General features: G+C 44.9%; 1 protein-coding gene and 1 long non-coding RNA gene across 2 annotated transcripts in view; one reads left to right on the forward strand and one right to left on the reverse strand.

The window, feature by feature from the left end:
* LOC121603537 (homeobox protein prospero) overlaps positions 1-17,665 on the reverse strand; it is a 132,371-nt gene that overhangs the window by 100,209 nt on the left and 14,497 nt on the right. The window lies entirely within an intron of this gene.
* The window catches only part of LOC121603538, a 43,220-nt gene continuing 41,435 nt past the window's right edge, over positions 15,881-17,665 (forward strand). Inside the window, exon 1 of the long non-coding RNA XR_006006680.1 lies at positions 15,881-16,058. This is a non-coding gene — a long non-coding RNA (uncharacterized LOC121603538). The remainder of the gene's footprint in view (positions 16,059-17,665) is intronic.

Raw genomic sequence — 17,665 nt, forward strand, 5'->3', positions numbered from 1 at the left:
CAGAGCGAACGTGTTTCGAAAGGGAAACAGTAGTTTGAAAGGATAATTCCGGCCGGTGGAGGGGATGGGTTTGGACGCGTACTGGAAGTCCGAAATATCCTTCCCGGCTTGTCACCGACATCAACGGCATCTATTGAGCGGTAGCGGAAGGGCGCCCGGAAGCGCGATGCTGTCAGTCCTATTCACCCTGCAGCCAGGTCGCCCGGCTAAGCAGGAAGGAAGCTTTGTCGCCCATGTCGACTAACCCTTGAGGAGGGATGCAATACACGCAGGCGAAGAAAGACCGTTTGGTGAAAGCAAACCCGCGGTAGCGCGTGCGGCCGTTTCGTAGGACAGTCTGCTGCCGACTGATTCTTCGCTGCCGCTGAGATCGAGGCGCGTGGGTTTGGTATGTAATCGAGTCGTCGTTGCCCTTACGGTGAGGCGCTTGCGTGCGGTTGAGTATTTGTGGGTGTTTGGTTCTTCACTACCTAGCGACATTGGTAGCCTTTGGCAGTACAGGACGCACACGCTCATGGACACGAATGAAGGGCGTTCGCCAACCCGGAGGAGTGGGATTAATTATGTTCTATAGAAATGAAAACCACGTCCTGCACGATGCACGGTCGTGGACAACTGGAAGATACCTCCAAACGGGCAGACAGTCCCGGAAAGCAAAGCAAAGAGGAACAGCCGGGAAATCTACCGGACGTATTTTCAGCGAGACTCATCAACGGGATGATAAATTTTGATCCGCGCGTTTTGTGCGCTCTTCAGCTGCATTCTGCTTCTCCGGCCAGCGCGATGCGATTGATGCATTTCACGTTCACGTATGCATTTGTACCCGTTGTGTGCGTGTCGGTGTGTGTGTTTTTCTCCTTGGCCAATGTTGCTCTGCACAGTGAATGCATAACGGTGGAAAAAACAACCCCGGCCCTGGGTAGGCTCAGCAGGCCTAGGCACCGACGTTTGGAGGGAAATTTACACGCACACAGCGACACGTACAGCGACACGCACAATGGCAGTCGACTTTCCACCGGATGCACTTTCCCGCAAACGAACACGACTGTGCGGGGTATTTGCTGTGTTTCGAAATGCATGTTGGCAAATTTCTATCCTTTTCGCAAAATTGCATAGCCAGCAGCGGCGTTGCACATTGCACACGGGCAAGCGAAGTGCCAGCAGGGGCTGGGAGCTATCTGTACCACGGGACAGTGATGGGGCGTAGGACTCACCGCGCGTTCGTAAAGGATCATCTGAGCTTCCATTTTGTTCCCCGATTTCCAAAGAACGGTATTCACAGTCAGCAAAACCGCTCCCACCGGTCGCTGTGCCCTTGTTTGCGTGCATTTATGTGTCCGTGTGTATGTTATGTGCGTTTTGTGCTGCATGTGCAGTGCACGAAGCAAAATTAAAAAAAAAATGCACAAAATTTTGCGATTAGAGTGAAACAAGGGCTGCCCGCGAGAGGCCTTAGGTCCGGTGCAATAGTTAGAATGCACCGCACCGGCTCGCTGCAGCAGCTTCCATCCATCTAGCCCGCGTTTGGCATGTCCCCGAGCCACGGACATGCCAAACGCTTTTTTTGTTGGTGTGGCTATTTCGCGAATTCTGCTGCCAGCTGCAGTGGGACGGCGGGGACAGCATGCCTTTGGCGTTGCATCAAACTGCAGCAGTGCATAGCCGTTGCACTTGTTTCGAGCCGACTCGCGGGCAACTGACAGCAGCGCGGGCTTTGATAAATGGATGGATGCAATTTATGGAACGACGGATTCACCGATCGCAATGTGCCTTCGCGCCTCGTCTGATGGGTGACGTCGTCGTTGATGTGTGTGCTCGAGAATGACGTCGAGGATGCGGGAGGGGAGGGGGGATGGGGAGAGCAAAATGGGTGCGGTTTAGAGTGGACCAGAAAGGGACGGACGAGCTGTACCGGGCGCAGATCCCCAAAGCACGGCCCGGATGTAGGCCTAAACAGAACGGACAGCAGGTGATTTATTGAAATGTTCGGCCCGGGACGCGCTGTGTTGTGTTGAGCGCGATGGATTCGGGCCAAATTTTCCACCCAAGCTTCCGATACCGTGTGCTAACACCGTGTGCTTGTGAAGCTGTGGTTCTTTTGTTGTCAATGTTTTGCTTCTTTATCCGCCGTACTCGGCAGTTACTCGGTTAGTTTTCTCTTTTTGTTGCAGGTTTGAAGAAAATAAACATCTCCCATGTTTGTTGAAGACACTTTTTAAAAGATTATGGTACTGGATACGAAATTTCAAACTTACCCTCCGTTATGTAAGCTTACATTTCCCTAATGCATCTTTTGCTCAGTTTTTCTTGAATCCATCTAAAATGTGTGTCTTATGGTGACTTTTACTAAATCTCGTCTTCACCTCCGAACAGTACCGTTTCTACGGGTTTTTAACCGAGTTGTCTTTTGCTTTAGGTTGAATATTATTATTTTAAATGAGCTCTTATTGCTGTATATATCCTCACATTAAAAGAGTTGACGGCACACACAATGATATAACCGTCTGTTTCCCCTTTTCCCTCTCTTCCGCAAGGGTACACCATTTTTCCATCGTACAATCGCATCATTTATCTTAATACCGCAACCGATTCTTGTACGGCTCCGTTTCGCCTACTCTCGACAACACCTCCTCGAAGCGCGAAACCTCTTCTTGATTCCAGCAGGTTCCACCCTAAGCAAATGTGCTACCGCCAAAAATGTTCGGCCATTTTGGGAAGAAGGCCTTCGTCGTGACCCTTCGGCTGCAAAGGCAACGGTTCCTTTTGCGTTCATCTGCACCATCACCCGCACACGTGCCACCTCCGAAGCGTTTACCGTAACCCCGTTTTCTGCCCAAGCACTTGTAAGCCTACGCAATTTGCATCTTTAGCATCTCGCCCGGGCAGAAGGGTGCCACCGAAAAGGGACACTGGAACCCGTGTCCCTTAATTTGAATAAAAATTGAAGGAAACTAGCAATAATTTCTCCATAAATAAATCCATGCCCAAGAATGGCTGGCATGCTATTTGCCTCAAAAGGTTGACCGGCACACGCACCCGGTTGTGGGAGTAGAGAGAGTGGGAGAGAAAGAGAGAGAGAGAGAGAGAGAGAGAGAGAGAGAGAGAGAGCAGCTACAACGATTTGAACCTTTCACCGAGCAGAAAGGCCCGGCAAAAATGGTAATTTTGGATTCGGGCGCACAATTTTCTTCAAAGGACGCTAAAGGACGTCGTAGAAAGTCCACCCCTTCTGTTCCCGTTACGGTTATTGACTTTGCTGGGAGTGGATTCGGAGTAAAAAACGGGATGACCAGTGAGTTCCTACGCCAACACCTCACTTCAAGGGGTTATGCGGGTACCACGGCGAACCCTCTCTTCAGGAAAAAAGGGATTTCTGCTTACTCAACCCCGAACCACGGCCATCGGCTCGAAAACGCCAACGTGAGAAATCCTTCGTTGGAAGAATTATTAATTTCGATCGCACGGAAATAACGAGACCATTCACTGTCCCATCGGAGCTACCAATAAGGGCACGATTGGGAAGAGTGTTTTAGAAATGTGGGCAGTTTATTTTTAAAAGGCTGTGGGTATGATTTTTCACACTCCTACTTCGGATGACGCACGAAGATGTTACTTCTTATCGGAGTCACGGCGCTACGTTTTTCCCTCTCTACTTTTATGCTCTCTACTTCAACGGCGGGTGGGATCGAAAATAATTACGACATCCTTTTGCCCGTTCCAGCTTCCTGCCGACCAATCATCCTAATGCAAAGGAGTGGGAAAATCGACCTCGAGGACTCTGTCCAGCGAGACAGCTTATACATATTCATTAGCTCTAATTCTTCCAAGATAGATTATTCGTTCGGTATCGTGACGGAGCCGAGCCGGAGTCCAACTGAAAGCAATAAATTACAAAAAAAAGAAGGGAGCAAAACTTGTGTCCCCAGTGTGCAAACTGATGTGAACCATTGTGCCAGTTTTCCTCTACGCAACATCTTTCGTTCGATGCTTGAGTATCGCCCAGCTTCTCGCAATCGCTCCTTGTGTGGTAACGGTCCTTTGACCAATTATTTGGTCCTTTATAAATTATTTCTCCCCGTTGCCTCATGCCTTCTGGTGGAAAACTAATTTTAATTTTGTATCACTTCTTCCCTGCACCAAATAAATGTCTCTATCGTTGATGGCATAAATCTAAGGTTCGGTGGCAGCTGAACCACCATTCAGGAGTTTGCAGAGCATATGGGTGTGTATGTGTGTTGCCTGCTTGCTGCTGGGAGGGGACTTTGATCCAACCGTATCGGTTATTGCTACTTATCATGGCCACTGGCTGTAATAGGTGGATGCCATTCATTACGCATGATTAAAATTTCTCCCGCTCCAGTGAAATTGAAATTTTAAACCGCTTCTTGGATGGGCTAGAAACCACGGTGGCCTCCCCGGGGGAGCGCACGTTTTCGGTACGAGCAGGCAGAAAGCATCGGGTAAGACCTATTTTTATCCAGCCCCTTCTGGCTAGCCCTACCGATCAACTGACTTACACTCATTATGATGGATGGATGAAATATCGATCGGCAGCCGATCCCGATGCGATGCGACGAACCATCATCGTACCGGGACAGGATGGCGACGGTTTGGCTCCTTTCATTTTGGGCTGACGGTGGTGACAACGACGACAACGCCGCCTGACATGAGTATAACAGCGTTTTATTACATTAAATCAAGGTGGAAGTAAGCGGAGGAAGCAGTACAGCATGTGCGATGGTTTGAGAAGGAACGGACGGTTAATAAAAGTTGCTCAGAAGCCGAACCCCCTTTTGGTGGCCAAAAGGGTCATAATTTGACGAAAGGTTTTAATTATCTGCTCGGTACGCTGGTATCTCGGGCTTAGCTTCATCCCCGAGATAGCTTCGGTGTGTTAGCGTTTGGCTGCGGTTGGCTGCAGCATAAATTTATTTGTAGAAATTTGATGATACGCCGAACGGATTGACGGGCTTGGGCTGGAATGGCATTAGTCTGGCCACAGGGCAGGCAAATCGGCGCGGATTTTGGAGAACACGATAGCGGATCGACGTTAGGAAAGGAGTATGCAATTAAATTGCTAGGGGAACGTGCTGCCATTTGATTTCAATTATAAAATTCATTTCAAGCAGCGAATTTGTTGTCGTGCAAGAATGTCATGAAGAAATTTTTTTTATCGTACATGGACACTCAATAGTCGTCTGGAGCTTTTCAATTCTATGTTAAAGTAAATTCACGTTAATACTACAACCACAAATATCGTTGAATAACTTTCTGCGATAATTTTATTTAAAAGTTTTGCATTTTTGCCTTTTTTGGGCCTTCAAACGAATGAGGATTGTTGATAAAAAGTTACAAAAAAAAATTTCAACATCCAATGTCTCATACGATTGGCCACTTTTGATATAAAAATTCTATAAAGTCAAACAATCAATAAATGGTTTTATATACTTTTATTCCAACATCAACCCTAGAAATTGGAATACTTGGGATGCTCCACGAAAATACTCTTTTTCGGCTCAATTATTTCTAAAATCCATAGTTGTCAGTTAACTGGATCATACTTGGCATTTAATGAGCAGATTTTTAGCGGCCATAGTTAAAGCTAACTACTACAGCTAACGGTCGACTTCCATGCTCAGATTCACTTACAGTCTGACTACCGTACTATCATAAGAAAGGGAATAGAATCATAGGGAATAGATACATTATTGTCTACTTAGCAGGTTTGCTTGCCACATCTGCCCGGTTTAAAAAAGTCGCTCCATCGCGTCTACTGCCTCGCACATAAAACGGCCACCAGTCCAGACCGTGGAAGGACTCTGCCGAGGTGCATCGCCGATGCAAATGCAATTGAATTGCAAAATAGTGTGGTACGATTACGTTTGCGCCAGCCATCCGCTGAACAATCCGTTCAACGTCTGCATTGCCAGCAAATGCGCGAAAGCGCTCGCGAACGGCTCGAGTGCACTTTACCGGTACAGTTGCCAGTGTTCAACGTGTTTTTTTGCATGCTAGTGAGCTCGAAAAACGCGACCGCGTCATCAACCACCGATACATGGCTTTCGCGGTACGGATGCAGAGCAGAGGCCTGGATCCGGCCAGTACGATAAACCGTTGGCTTCCCAAATTAACTTCACGTGTCCTTTTCGGAAAGCAATTTCCGAACGGCCGCATCGTTTGAACGATAGCGAACAATTACAGCAAATTATTTCGCGTCTCCGTCTCCGCCATCTAAATGCACGTTCGATGCCATTTTGTCTGGCACCATTCAGCGGAACGGACGATGGCTTAACCGAGAGAAGCGTTTAAGCCTTCTCTCTTTTATATGATGCAGTTTTTGGTTGCTAATCAACTCCGTACAGCAAAAACGCGTTCAGCCGAGCCGGATTGAGATGCATTTCCGGTGTCGCACGAGGGAAATAAAAGAGCCAAGTAACAAAGTGGTCGGGATTTACAAAGGAAAGGAAACGATACTATATTGTTTCGCTCACAAGCAGATTTGCGACTTCTCGAGGCAATTCTTGCAAGGAATCAAGCCGTGTGAATGCGGCAGCTGTGTCCAATTTTAACGAAGCAAATCCTATCCGCAGCAACGCCGAACCGGTCCTAGACAGGCTTGTTTGATAACCCTTTTTCTTGTTTGGTGTAATCTTGTCAGCATAATCCCTCTGCGGGTGCGTCTTAAACTGACCTTAAGAAGAGCAAAACCTGTTGCTCTGGTTTTTTTCCCTAATTTTACTTGCAGCGTGCTTGGGTTGGAGATGTTTCTCACGGTACAACTTTTCCAGCAAATGCACGCATAAAACTCTTCTACATTCTACAACGAATGCCAACGGTCAAACATAGTCTTCTGCACTAGTTTGAGAGCAACGTTCAGTGAAGCGTTCGAACGGACTAATTATTAGAAATTGAAGCGCCATCAGTCGCGAGCAAGCCTCCACCGAAACCTAATTTGCTTAATAGACTCACGGCTTACGCGGTCGGCCGCTTCGAAGCAAAAGAAGGCAAATAAAAAGTCACCGACCGTCGTCCTTTTGCGGCACAAACAATGGGACGCGTGCCGGGCAAGAGGGACACTCAATTAAATATGGCCAGGATCTCTTCACACATGGGACCCTTTTTTTGTTAAACATTCGTTTGCATTGCTAAACCCCTGACCGGCACTGGGCCTGGATGGGTGCCCGTTGGTGGACTATCAAATTTTATGTAAATAGCCATTGGTCCCTTTTTTGCCCCTTTCTCTAGCCGCTGCAACCTGGCTGGCGGCCCGGCAAGGAATGCTTTCCCGTTTCGTTCGTTGATGAGCAAACACACTTGGCTCGGTGCTTGGTGTGGCTGCCTTGACGTGCCGGGGTCGATTTTCTTCACCCGACCGCGTGGCATTGGTTTGGAGGGGATAATTTATTCTTCATCCTCTGACCTCGGGATGATTTTTATGTGTGTGTATGTAATCAAGAAGATATCAGAGAGTCAGGTTGCCGTTATGGAATGGGCCAATTCCTCGCCTCTTTCGCAGAGAGGAACTGACTGAGCTGTCCTTTTTGGAATGGAAGGAGAATAATGGGGGATAGTTGAATGTTTTGTACGTAAAGCAATTAAACATCTCCAATAAATTATGCACAATGCGTGCAAAAACTACTGTAGACAATGAAGCTAAAAAAGGATTTTCATTGAGCGTTGCACAGACAACATTGTTTTTAATTAACAGTCCAATGAGCTACGAAATTCATTTTCACTGTTACATTTGCTAGTTAATGTACACACCATCACCGCTGAAATGATCTCAAGTTCAAGTGACAATCCATGTAAGAACCATACTTTAAAACAGTTTCTTACACGTGATGAGCAGCAGCGAAATATAACAACAATGTTTCTCTCGCTGTACATACCAGAAACCATTTTACAATCGGGCGTGGCGTTAGCAGAAGAGATAAGCTATTAAACCCTGTTAGTGAGGTACCCCGGCAGCCCGGCGAACTCGGCCACCACAATGTCTACCGCATCGCCCGAAAGGGATGATGTTAACCGTTAACCCCTTTAAATCCCACCGGAACGAGTCATCTTCATTGGTCCGGCGCGGTGCGGGCACGCATTAAAAACACGCCAAAAAACTATTCCCATTCGTACTTTCGTCCCATAACAGTCCATTAGGCTCCGGAACATCTTTGATACAGCGGATCGGGGTGCGAGCGGTCGCGAAGCGAACGAATGCGCCATCGTCGCACGCGCCTTCCGTCTGCGTCTTGCGGGCTGGTCAAGTGACCAGAAGCTTACCCGGGGAGGATGGAAGGGTGCCACTCGCTATGCTTGTTTTTTTGCCTCACTTTCTATGCAACCCATCACCATCATCGTCATCGTCAGCACCATCAATAAGGGTCACACAAGGGATCGTCCGCTGTCCCAAACTCACCGGAAACACGTAACCCATCTCAGGTCAAAAGCCGAATCTGTCCAGAAGACACTGTTAGTGCTCCTGCTGCTGCTACTGCTGCTACTGGCAGCATGACCAGTAAGAGAAGGAAGAACGACTTTCAAACCCCCTTTGTGTGCGTGTGTCCCGCGCGAGTGTTTGCACGAGAAGAGCAAGGGCAAACTTTAAACCATTGGGACGGGTCCTTAAGTGAACGCACGGGGGAATAAACCCTTTCGGCCGAAGAACCTTAGCAGTGAGATTTTATGTCGCTACCGGGTGGAGGAGGCTTTTTTTGTTGCTGTTATGTTTAACGAGCGCAACTCTTTTCTATCCAAAACCCAAAGTCCCAGGGATGATCCGTTCCGGACAGCTCATCTTGTTCTTGGGTCGTAAAGCCCACGTGCTTAGTGAATCCCAAGCCTGGAGGGTGGGCGCAGGGTTGAAAGTATTTTATTACAATAATTTATTTACGGATTATTATGCCGTACGAAACCGGGCCACTTTGAGAGCCTTCAGTTGGGCCGACTGTCATGGGCCGGGGCCCATGTCGTGCGGGAAAGCCCCAAGGAGCGCACACAGAGCGGTAAGATTCAACCATTTACCGCTTTTTTGCGGGAGAAATGTCCTGCGGGCTGTGCGTAAAGTAATGTGCCATTAGAATGTAGAGCAACTGGGCAAACGTTTCAGTGCATTTTCTTTGTTTTTGTTGTCAGCTTGTTAGCCGTGGAGCTCTTTCATAGCAGCCGGATGCCATACAGCAGGTATGTCAAACTGGCGGCCCGCGGGCCGCATGCGGCCCTCGCCAATTCTGTATGTGGCCCGCGAGAATATTTTGAGGATTACTAAAAGCATTGCATAAAAATCTGTTATTACTATTTGTCGAAGTGTATTACATTCTCCAGAGAAGAACAATCCTTTTGTTGGTATATTTTTCGAAACTAACATGAATGTACCCATAACATCTCATAAACTTATTCTATACAATCGTACAGAACAATCAAGACCCTTAACAAACATTGAATCGAATGCAAACTCAGTCGTATTATGTTTTGACGAAATTCTGAATATTAGGATAATTTTGTGGACACTCAATTGCACATTCTGTATGGAAAAATAGATTTGTGTCAACTCGTGTCTACAAACGAAAACAGGAATGATAATAACTTGATACACACACCACCAAACTTTGCAACAACTAGTGATGGATTGTCGGAATTGCATCCACGGCTCAAACCCATTTCCGATCTTAGCTATTCCGACTCCGGCTAAATCAAACCAACAGTTCTGTTCGGTGCCGTCCGAAGCCTGTAGAGCCGTTTAGAGCCATTCGGAACCGTTGGAGTCATCGGTTGTCGCACAGAGCGGCTAATCTGCAGTGAGAAATCGATTCATTCGGCTCCGAATTTCTCTGAACGGGTGTGCACGGCTCCAACCTTAGAATAGTACATCTTTGATGATCGATTGGAGCCACATCTGTTTTTTTCCATAATCATGCCACCATAAATGTTAATAAAAATTATTGTAGCCAAGTTGTAATTATTTGTACCCCACATTCTGCAAGACGAATTAATGTACTTTCCAACCTCCCCAAAAATCAAAACCAAAATGATATGATTACACTTAAGGCTAAAGGATTTAGATTAAGGATTAAAATAACCGAAATGCCGAAGCCTTGCAATACAAAGCTTATTAATAGATTAGCTCACACGGTCCATACTTCAATTCGCGAATCATCTCCCGTCAAGTATCAAAAAAAGGTTTGCCGATCTTTATAGGATCACACACCATGAATCTTCGTCAGACAAAATTATCGTAATTTAAACAAAAATATTCGTAAAATACGGGTTCTTGTTATAAGAAATGCATATACCACCAGAACACTTGGAACTTGGAATAATGTTTAAACACGTTTTATTACAATTTTTCTCTTGCTCTGTCAAAAAATGGCGGGCAAATATTTTTGTTATTCATCCAGCGATGGGAAGCTCGGATTGCTTGAAAAAGATTCGCAACAGGCTGCTAGATTCCCCCTACCTCAGTGAAACAGTGGGATTGAGCGATATTTTCTAAGAGAACTGCCGTGTGAGAACGCGACTAATGAAAAATATCCTATTTTAATAATAAGGATAAAAGAAATTGCATGTGACTTTAAAAGTATATTACACTTTTTTTAATATAAAAGAGCACAATGATAAATAACATCGCAAAATTTGTAAATCAGAAACGAGTCCAGATTTGAAGCGAGGAGTCCAAAAAGTCAATTTGTTCAACAATAATGTTTTTAAACAATATTTTATATAAATATTTAGCTTTATTTTTTATTCTAAAATTTGCGGCCCGCGAATCATTGAAAATCTGTATATGCGGCCCTATGATGAAATGAGTTTGACACAGCTGCCATACAGTAATGTACGTCACACATTCGCGTTGCACATTCAGGATGCGTCGCTCGCGATTCACGAGCTACAGGAGCGAATCAGGGGCTTGGGAGCCTTTCGCATTTTGCGGGGTAATGGAATGTTAAATGCATGAAATATGCATTGTTTTAATATGGGAATTTTATTAACGGGCGTCCGGATTTAAGGCCGTTTCCCGTTCGGTTGACTGCTTCCGCCAAGGGATTAACGTTTGCTGCTGTCGTCTACCAAGTGCGACTATTACGTTTGTTATTTCGCCCAGGATGATGCTCTATTTAGCAAGATTATAAAGCTTTAAAGTGTTTAAAAGCTTTTAAAGTTTTGTTATTCAATTTGAGTGTAAGCGATTTGATGTAAATTGGCATTTGATCGATTACAATATATAATCAAAGCTTATCGAAATGTTCCTATCGGTATACTATATCTAAATGCATCATCCAATGTAAAACAAATTCATGTATAGGTAATTTGACGTAAATGTTATCGACACATGATTGAATACTGTATTTTAGACATTTGATTTAAGTTGAATAGTTTTTGAAATATTTCGTTTACAAAAAAATCATCCAATCCATGATATAAAACAATTTATTAAAATAATATTGGATTGGTTATCACTCACGTCTACAATGGAGTGATAAAAGGTCAGTATCGTAATGACGATTAATTTGTGCACATCACAGTCTGCTGTGTCGTTTTTATGCACACTGACCGTGCTTTAATCAGTACCGAGTTAGAAAGGCAACTGACTTATAAACCCTGCTGCAAAGCTACGAATCGTGTATGTAGTTCCTGCCGAAAACTATCCGTAAAAGCGTCAAAAGGCGTCCCATCTGGGTGAAAAGTCATGTTTGAACATTCTTCTTCCCTTTTTACCAAATCATTCTAAAAAACCTCCAAACCACCATTGCCAAAAAGCGCCACCCCAAGGAGGAATGGTAATCGACAAGCTGCACAGGGGGTTTGTTGCCATTGTAAGAAACGGATTTGCTGCATGGACCATAGTTGTCGTCGTCATTCTCAGCATCATCACCATCGTCATCGTCACCTACAGATGACCGAACCGGTGTTCGTGTTCGTTCTTTGGCCACAAACAGTGAACCGACAAGATGAGTGCGCCCTTCCACCGCAGCAAGAAGTTCTAATCGGTGTAGAGGGCGGACTGTGCTGGTTGTGGGTAGGGCGTTCCGGAGGACAAAGAGGGTGGCAGTTGGTCTCCCATGCTGTGCTGCTTTCGGGTTGGCTGGGCGAGCAGCAGCAGCATCGAGCGAGAGAGTATTAAATTTATTTCCCTGTTTTTTTAGGAATTAGATGAAAAAACGGTAGTTGTTTTAAATGGGAGGCGAAAGTTGTTTAAAAATTCGCTTCAGCTGCCTACGCTGCTTGCCGCTCGGGTGGTAGTGGTGCGTTTGCATTGGGCTACACACGTGTGGCATGATGCGTGTTTGTGTGTGTGTTTGAATGCGGGCTCACACTTGTAGGTGGCACTACAGTGGAGATAGGTGCGCCATGTCACTTTGCCCCTGCTGAATAGTGACAACCCTTTACGTCCACTCCCAGCTTTTCATCGGCTTATTGATCTAGGTGTGTGCAATGTTCGAGCCAGGGAGAAGATGCTTGAGTTTGATAGTAATTTTAAAAATAGATAATGCTTATCATAGCAGCTTAAACACGATTCTAACTTTATTTTTTATTTTTTTTGAACAAATTAGAAGATGATTTTGTAAAGAAATGTGGCTCGTCAGTCATTTGTAAGTAGTAAGAAATTTTAATCGACAATCAGTGATTCGGTTGTCCGTACCTGTTCACTTTATTGGATGCAATGCAGAAAGCAGCAGAAATTTTGAAAGTACTAACACACCATGCGTCGATTGTGCCCTTAGTACCACGGTCAAATTGTCTGAATAAATAATTCAATTCACGCCAAACTAGCGGACAAGGAAAGTTTCGACTCGAAGCTGTTGAACATGGTCAATCGAAACCGCAAACCCGGTACCGAGAGAAAAAGGGTCGCTCAGCTTGGCCAAAGGAAAAGTTTAAAATTACCGGAGCGTTGATGTTGCAGCTATATCGCCTCCATAGTTCATGGAACCTCAGGAACCTCAGGATAGAAAGTGCAATGAGTAGTAGAAGCAGCACCAACATTACCATCGTAGCATGAAAAGTTTTATTATTTTAATATTCTTATTCGTCTTTTTTGTGGGACTATGTGTGGGAAAGGGCAGGAGGGGAAGGGGGCAGTGTTTAGTAACTGGAAACTTTCTCTCAGCGATGGATAAAACAGGAGCGCTGACCTGTCCCCTGCTGCTTGACTCCCTAGAGGATTCTGTCATGTTGCGTCATGGTACCTTTGAGTCTTGAATATCGCGTCCAGGGCATCCGTGGCGCTCACGGATACAAAATATGCAAGACGAAATGCGTTGCATCTGCATTTCATCGCCATAAAGAGGAATTTTGTGGCACCAAAGGGGCAGAGGGAAGGATGGATGTCGGGTGGGAACAAAAAAGACATGGAGCAGTTTAGAAAAAGTTTCCTTAACACGCTACACAGAAACTCATCAGAGCACATTATTTCTCGGGCTCATCCTTGGTTATAAGCTTACACGAGCGTCAGACATTACATATCGTGTAGCTGGCCAACTTCAGTCTGCTCACCAGTTTGTGGGCGAAAATTAAGTTCGCTTGAAATGCTTTCCCCATACCGCAGAAACAGGAGCATCAACACTGTGAGCTGCAGTTGTTGGATAGGTTTTATCTTCGGCGAGTGTGAGGTAATCTAACTATTACTCATTGTACCAAAACATCAAGCATTTTATTAGTGTTGGGTATCTCAAAGTAATACTTTTAACCTTAACAGTCTTTTTAACCTTAAAGCTGTAGATATTTGGACCGAATTTATGTTGATCGATTGTTATACAATTATACAATGTTATATAGTCGGAAAAAATAATATATCAAACATTTTTTTTTATTAAAATAAAAAACTCCTTCTTTTCAATCTGATTTTTCTTGCAGATAAATCAAGGTGGAATTGATAAGGAATTTATTTTTGTGTGTTGTATAATAACAAAATTATGGAAAAAAGTGATAAATTTTTGACTTTTTACACCTCAAAATACAAAATAAGTAGATTACTTTTGTATAATAAAAACAATCAAGGATTCATTTTCTTTTACCCAGCTTAATGTTTGTAGTTTCCGTAAAGGGTTACCCAATTATTTCACACACAAATGAACAAATCGACTACTAACTATTGAAATTCAACTCCTTCGACTAAAATTTTCAATACGGTGCTATCAAATCATAGTTGAATTGATTAACATTAACTTGATTTGATAGCACCGAATAGATTAACAGATCTAGATAAAGAAATAAGTTAGATCGTACAAATAAGATAATAAAATAATTTCGTTTAAACACAGCCAATTAGATTGAAAATACTTCTTCTTCTTCTTTGGCACAACAACCGATGTCGGTCAAGGCCTGCCTGTACCCACTTGTGGACTTGGCTTTCAGTGACTAATTGGTTCCCCCCATAGCAGGATAGTCAGTCCTACGTATGGCGGGGCGGTCTATTTAGGGATTGAACCCATGACGGGCTTGTACCCACTTGTGGGCTTGGCTTTCAGTGACTAATTGGTTCCCCCCATAGCAGGATAGTCAGTCCTACGTATGGCGGCGCGGTCTGTTTAGGGATTGAACCCATGACGGGCATGTTGTTAAGTCGTACGAGTTGACGACTGTACTACGAGACCGGCAGATTGGATTGGGGCGCGAGATTGGAAATACACGCCTTTTAAATATCATACACTCTCGTTTTGTGCAGTAAGCGTGATGTTGAATGAAAATTGTTCATACAATTGTTATTATTATACATATTCGCGAGATCTTCTGCTTCTATTTGGCGTAACGTCCTACGCGGACATGCCGGCCTATACAGGCTTTCGAGACTTAATTCATTACCCCGTAGCCGGATAGTCAATCCTTGCTACGGGGGGACGGTACATTCTGGGCTTGAACCCATGACGGGCATGTTATTGAGTCGTTCGAGTTGACAACTGTACCACCGCCCCACATCCCGAGATATAAAACATATATATCTGTTAATGCAACATTATACATATTTAAAATCTTCCCTTAGCCGTTCAGCCGGAATTAAAAACAAATCTTTCCAACTCTATACGTATATATTATAACAAACGATCTGTAAGAACTATCGTCAAACTTACGCAGTTAACTAGAGAAAGCACTTCTGTTTAAAATGTTCTTAACTAAGAAATGCTAATTAAATTACTATAGGAACCTAATGTAGGTAGCAATCTGTTCTAACACGATAGAGGCTTAGTCCTATTCATGAACGTTTTAGATAGATTTAGACAGTTTTTGACTTTTTTTGTAATATCCTCATATTGCTACAATTGAATCATTATATCCGAGTCAATTCAGATGAAATTGTTTATGACAATTGTTCTAAACAATATTGAATATTGATAATAACTCAAGTTGATCGGCAAAATGCGAGCATCATATCTTTACAACGAATGGGATTTAAAATGAAAGATTACCGAGACTCTTCCGAAAAGGGTTAGATAGCGAACGTGAAAACAAACAAACCTTAGATTAAAAAACGATGTAACAGCAAACATGTATGGAATTTGAGACAAGAACAATATTTTCCTCTCTAAAAAAATACCCCTTTTCCATCACACCATATGCATATAATCAGAACATTCAGCGTGCATTAGAATGCTCGTTCATGGTCCCGCTGGCTTCGGTTGGCTTTCGTCTTAAAGTCCACCCTGAAGCTGGACAAGTTTTGGAAAAGTGGTCGCCCGGGTTCAAAGCGCAAGAAGATGGTCCGATGTGTCGAGACCTTGTCTCATGAGAATTTTGCCGCCACCGTTGACCCTTCCGTTGACAGTTTTTTTTTGAGCATAGTAGAGATGTTTTCTAACAACTGGGAGAACCGGTTGATGCTACCGGGAGATCGATTGAGAAGGACCCTTACAGTGCGTTGATGTGATGGCATCTCCTGGTCATCCGAGCTAGACACTCTTGAAGATTACGTGCCGTGATCAGTCTTACGCCGAGCGTGAATCGGATCGGTGACTTGAGCGAAGAAGGCAGCAAGCAAAGCGAAGTTTAGTTAGCTAGTTGATGAAACCCTTAAGGAGCGACTTCCAACGGCACAACAGTTTCACCGAGTAAAGTCTACGTGCGCTCTGTCCGTAAGTTTGGTGTTACTCTTAGGTTAGTGTCCCGTGATCGTGAATCTTCATAAAAATCCTTCACTTTAAATTGCACAAATTGAAAGCATCCATTACTTGGTGCACACATAGAAAAAAAGGTCAATGCGCAGCTGCAGGATGGGCGGTGTAAATTTTTAGCTTGCACTCAGCTCTCAGGCTGCGTTACAACGCATGGTTTTGTGCGTTGCAAAAGAATGGGGAAGGAGGAGAATGGATGCGTTTTGGAATTTTATCCCATTTCTCCTGGGAAAAATTTATGCGTTTTGATGTATTTGACAGAGTGCACTCACAGATGCAGCACCGGACGGTTCTGTATCTTCTCCATGTATCCGCTCCCGGCCCACACAACCATCCAAGTGGAATTGAAAAAGCCTGTAAATTTCCCAAGTCTCGGATGCATATTTATGGCTCTAGCCACGTTTGTTTGTGCGTCCCTATTTGTGCGAATGTGCTACCCTGTGTGTGTATGTGTAGCTGAAAATAATTTTCATGCACTTTTCATCTTCATTCATCTAGCACTGGCTGCTGGCTGGCTGGCTGGCTGGATGGCGTGTCTCTTCTTCTCCCGTTTTCACAGCCACAGCGCCATTTCCACTTGGTTGCGTTTCCCTGACGATGCACTTTGGCTCTTGTTCGCTGCATCGGCAGTGTTTGGGTGCCCTCTGCGCCTGTACTCTCCGCACGGTGGCCGTATGCACTGTTGCACTGCATGCGGATGCTATTCTTGCTGATGCACCAGTGCACACGCGGCATCTATCACATCTCCCGTGCCCGTCTTTGCCATGTGCTGGGAATGGCCGAAGGTGTTGCTGATGGTGGCAGTGGAGCAGGTTCTCGCCCTGCAACTGACTGTATGTGTTTGTGTGCGTATGTGTGTGTATGCGAATGTGCATGGGATAGCCATCAAGTGTGATGTAGTGGATGGCTAGGCAACCAACACGACTGCACCAGCGATGCAATCGTGTGCATCTCGTTTGTGCGTGCGTTCTCGAGGTTTTCTGGTGCAAATAGCAGCCTCACATCCGGTCAGGCCCATCCGTCCGTTTGAGCTGCATTTCCCTCCCGGATATCACCCCCCCCCCCCGCACCTCTCCCTGTCCCCTTCAATTCTCCATCATCCTGCCGTCGCAGTCCTCGTCCCCAGGTCGTGCGCCTGCATTTGCCGACGGACGTGAAAAATTCAATTCAAAGGGGATTCAAAATTCCACCCTTGATTCGTTTCGGGCTCACTTTTTGCTGCACACACTACGTGCGTGTGTGTGCGTATTTAAGGGGTCCTTGTACGGTGGGGCTGTACGGTTTGCGGAGGAGCATTCCTATCGGGTCGTAATCCAGGTACAATATTTGACATCGGGTGGGGTTTTTCGACTGAAAGCTGTCCGTTATATATTACCCGGTTTGCTGTTATGGGGGTCTAGCCCCATTTCTGCTAGTTTTGCATAGGTTTTAGTGGAGCGGGATGGAAAAAAGAGCATGGGTGTGTGAGAGAGATAGAGCTTAGCATTTCCCCACACACTTTCCGCTGCATTTGTCGATATGCGCTCGCATTTGAGCTTGCGTTTTCTAACACATTGCATGTGCATGTG

This window comes from Anopheles merus, chromosome 2R (assembly GCF_017562075.2).
Source record: "Anopheles merus strain MAF chromosome 2R, AmerM5.1, whole genome shotgun sequence".
Taxonomy (NCBI): Eukaryota; Metazoa; Arthropoda; class Insecta; order Diptera; family Culicidae; genus Anopheles; species Anopheles merus.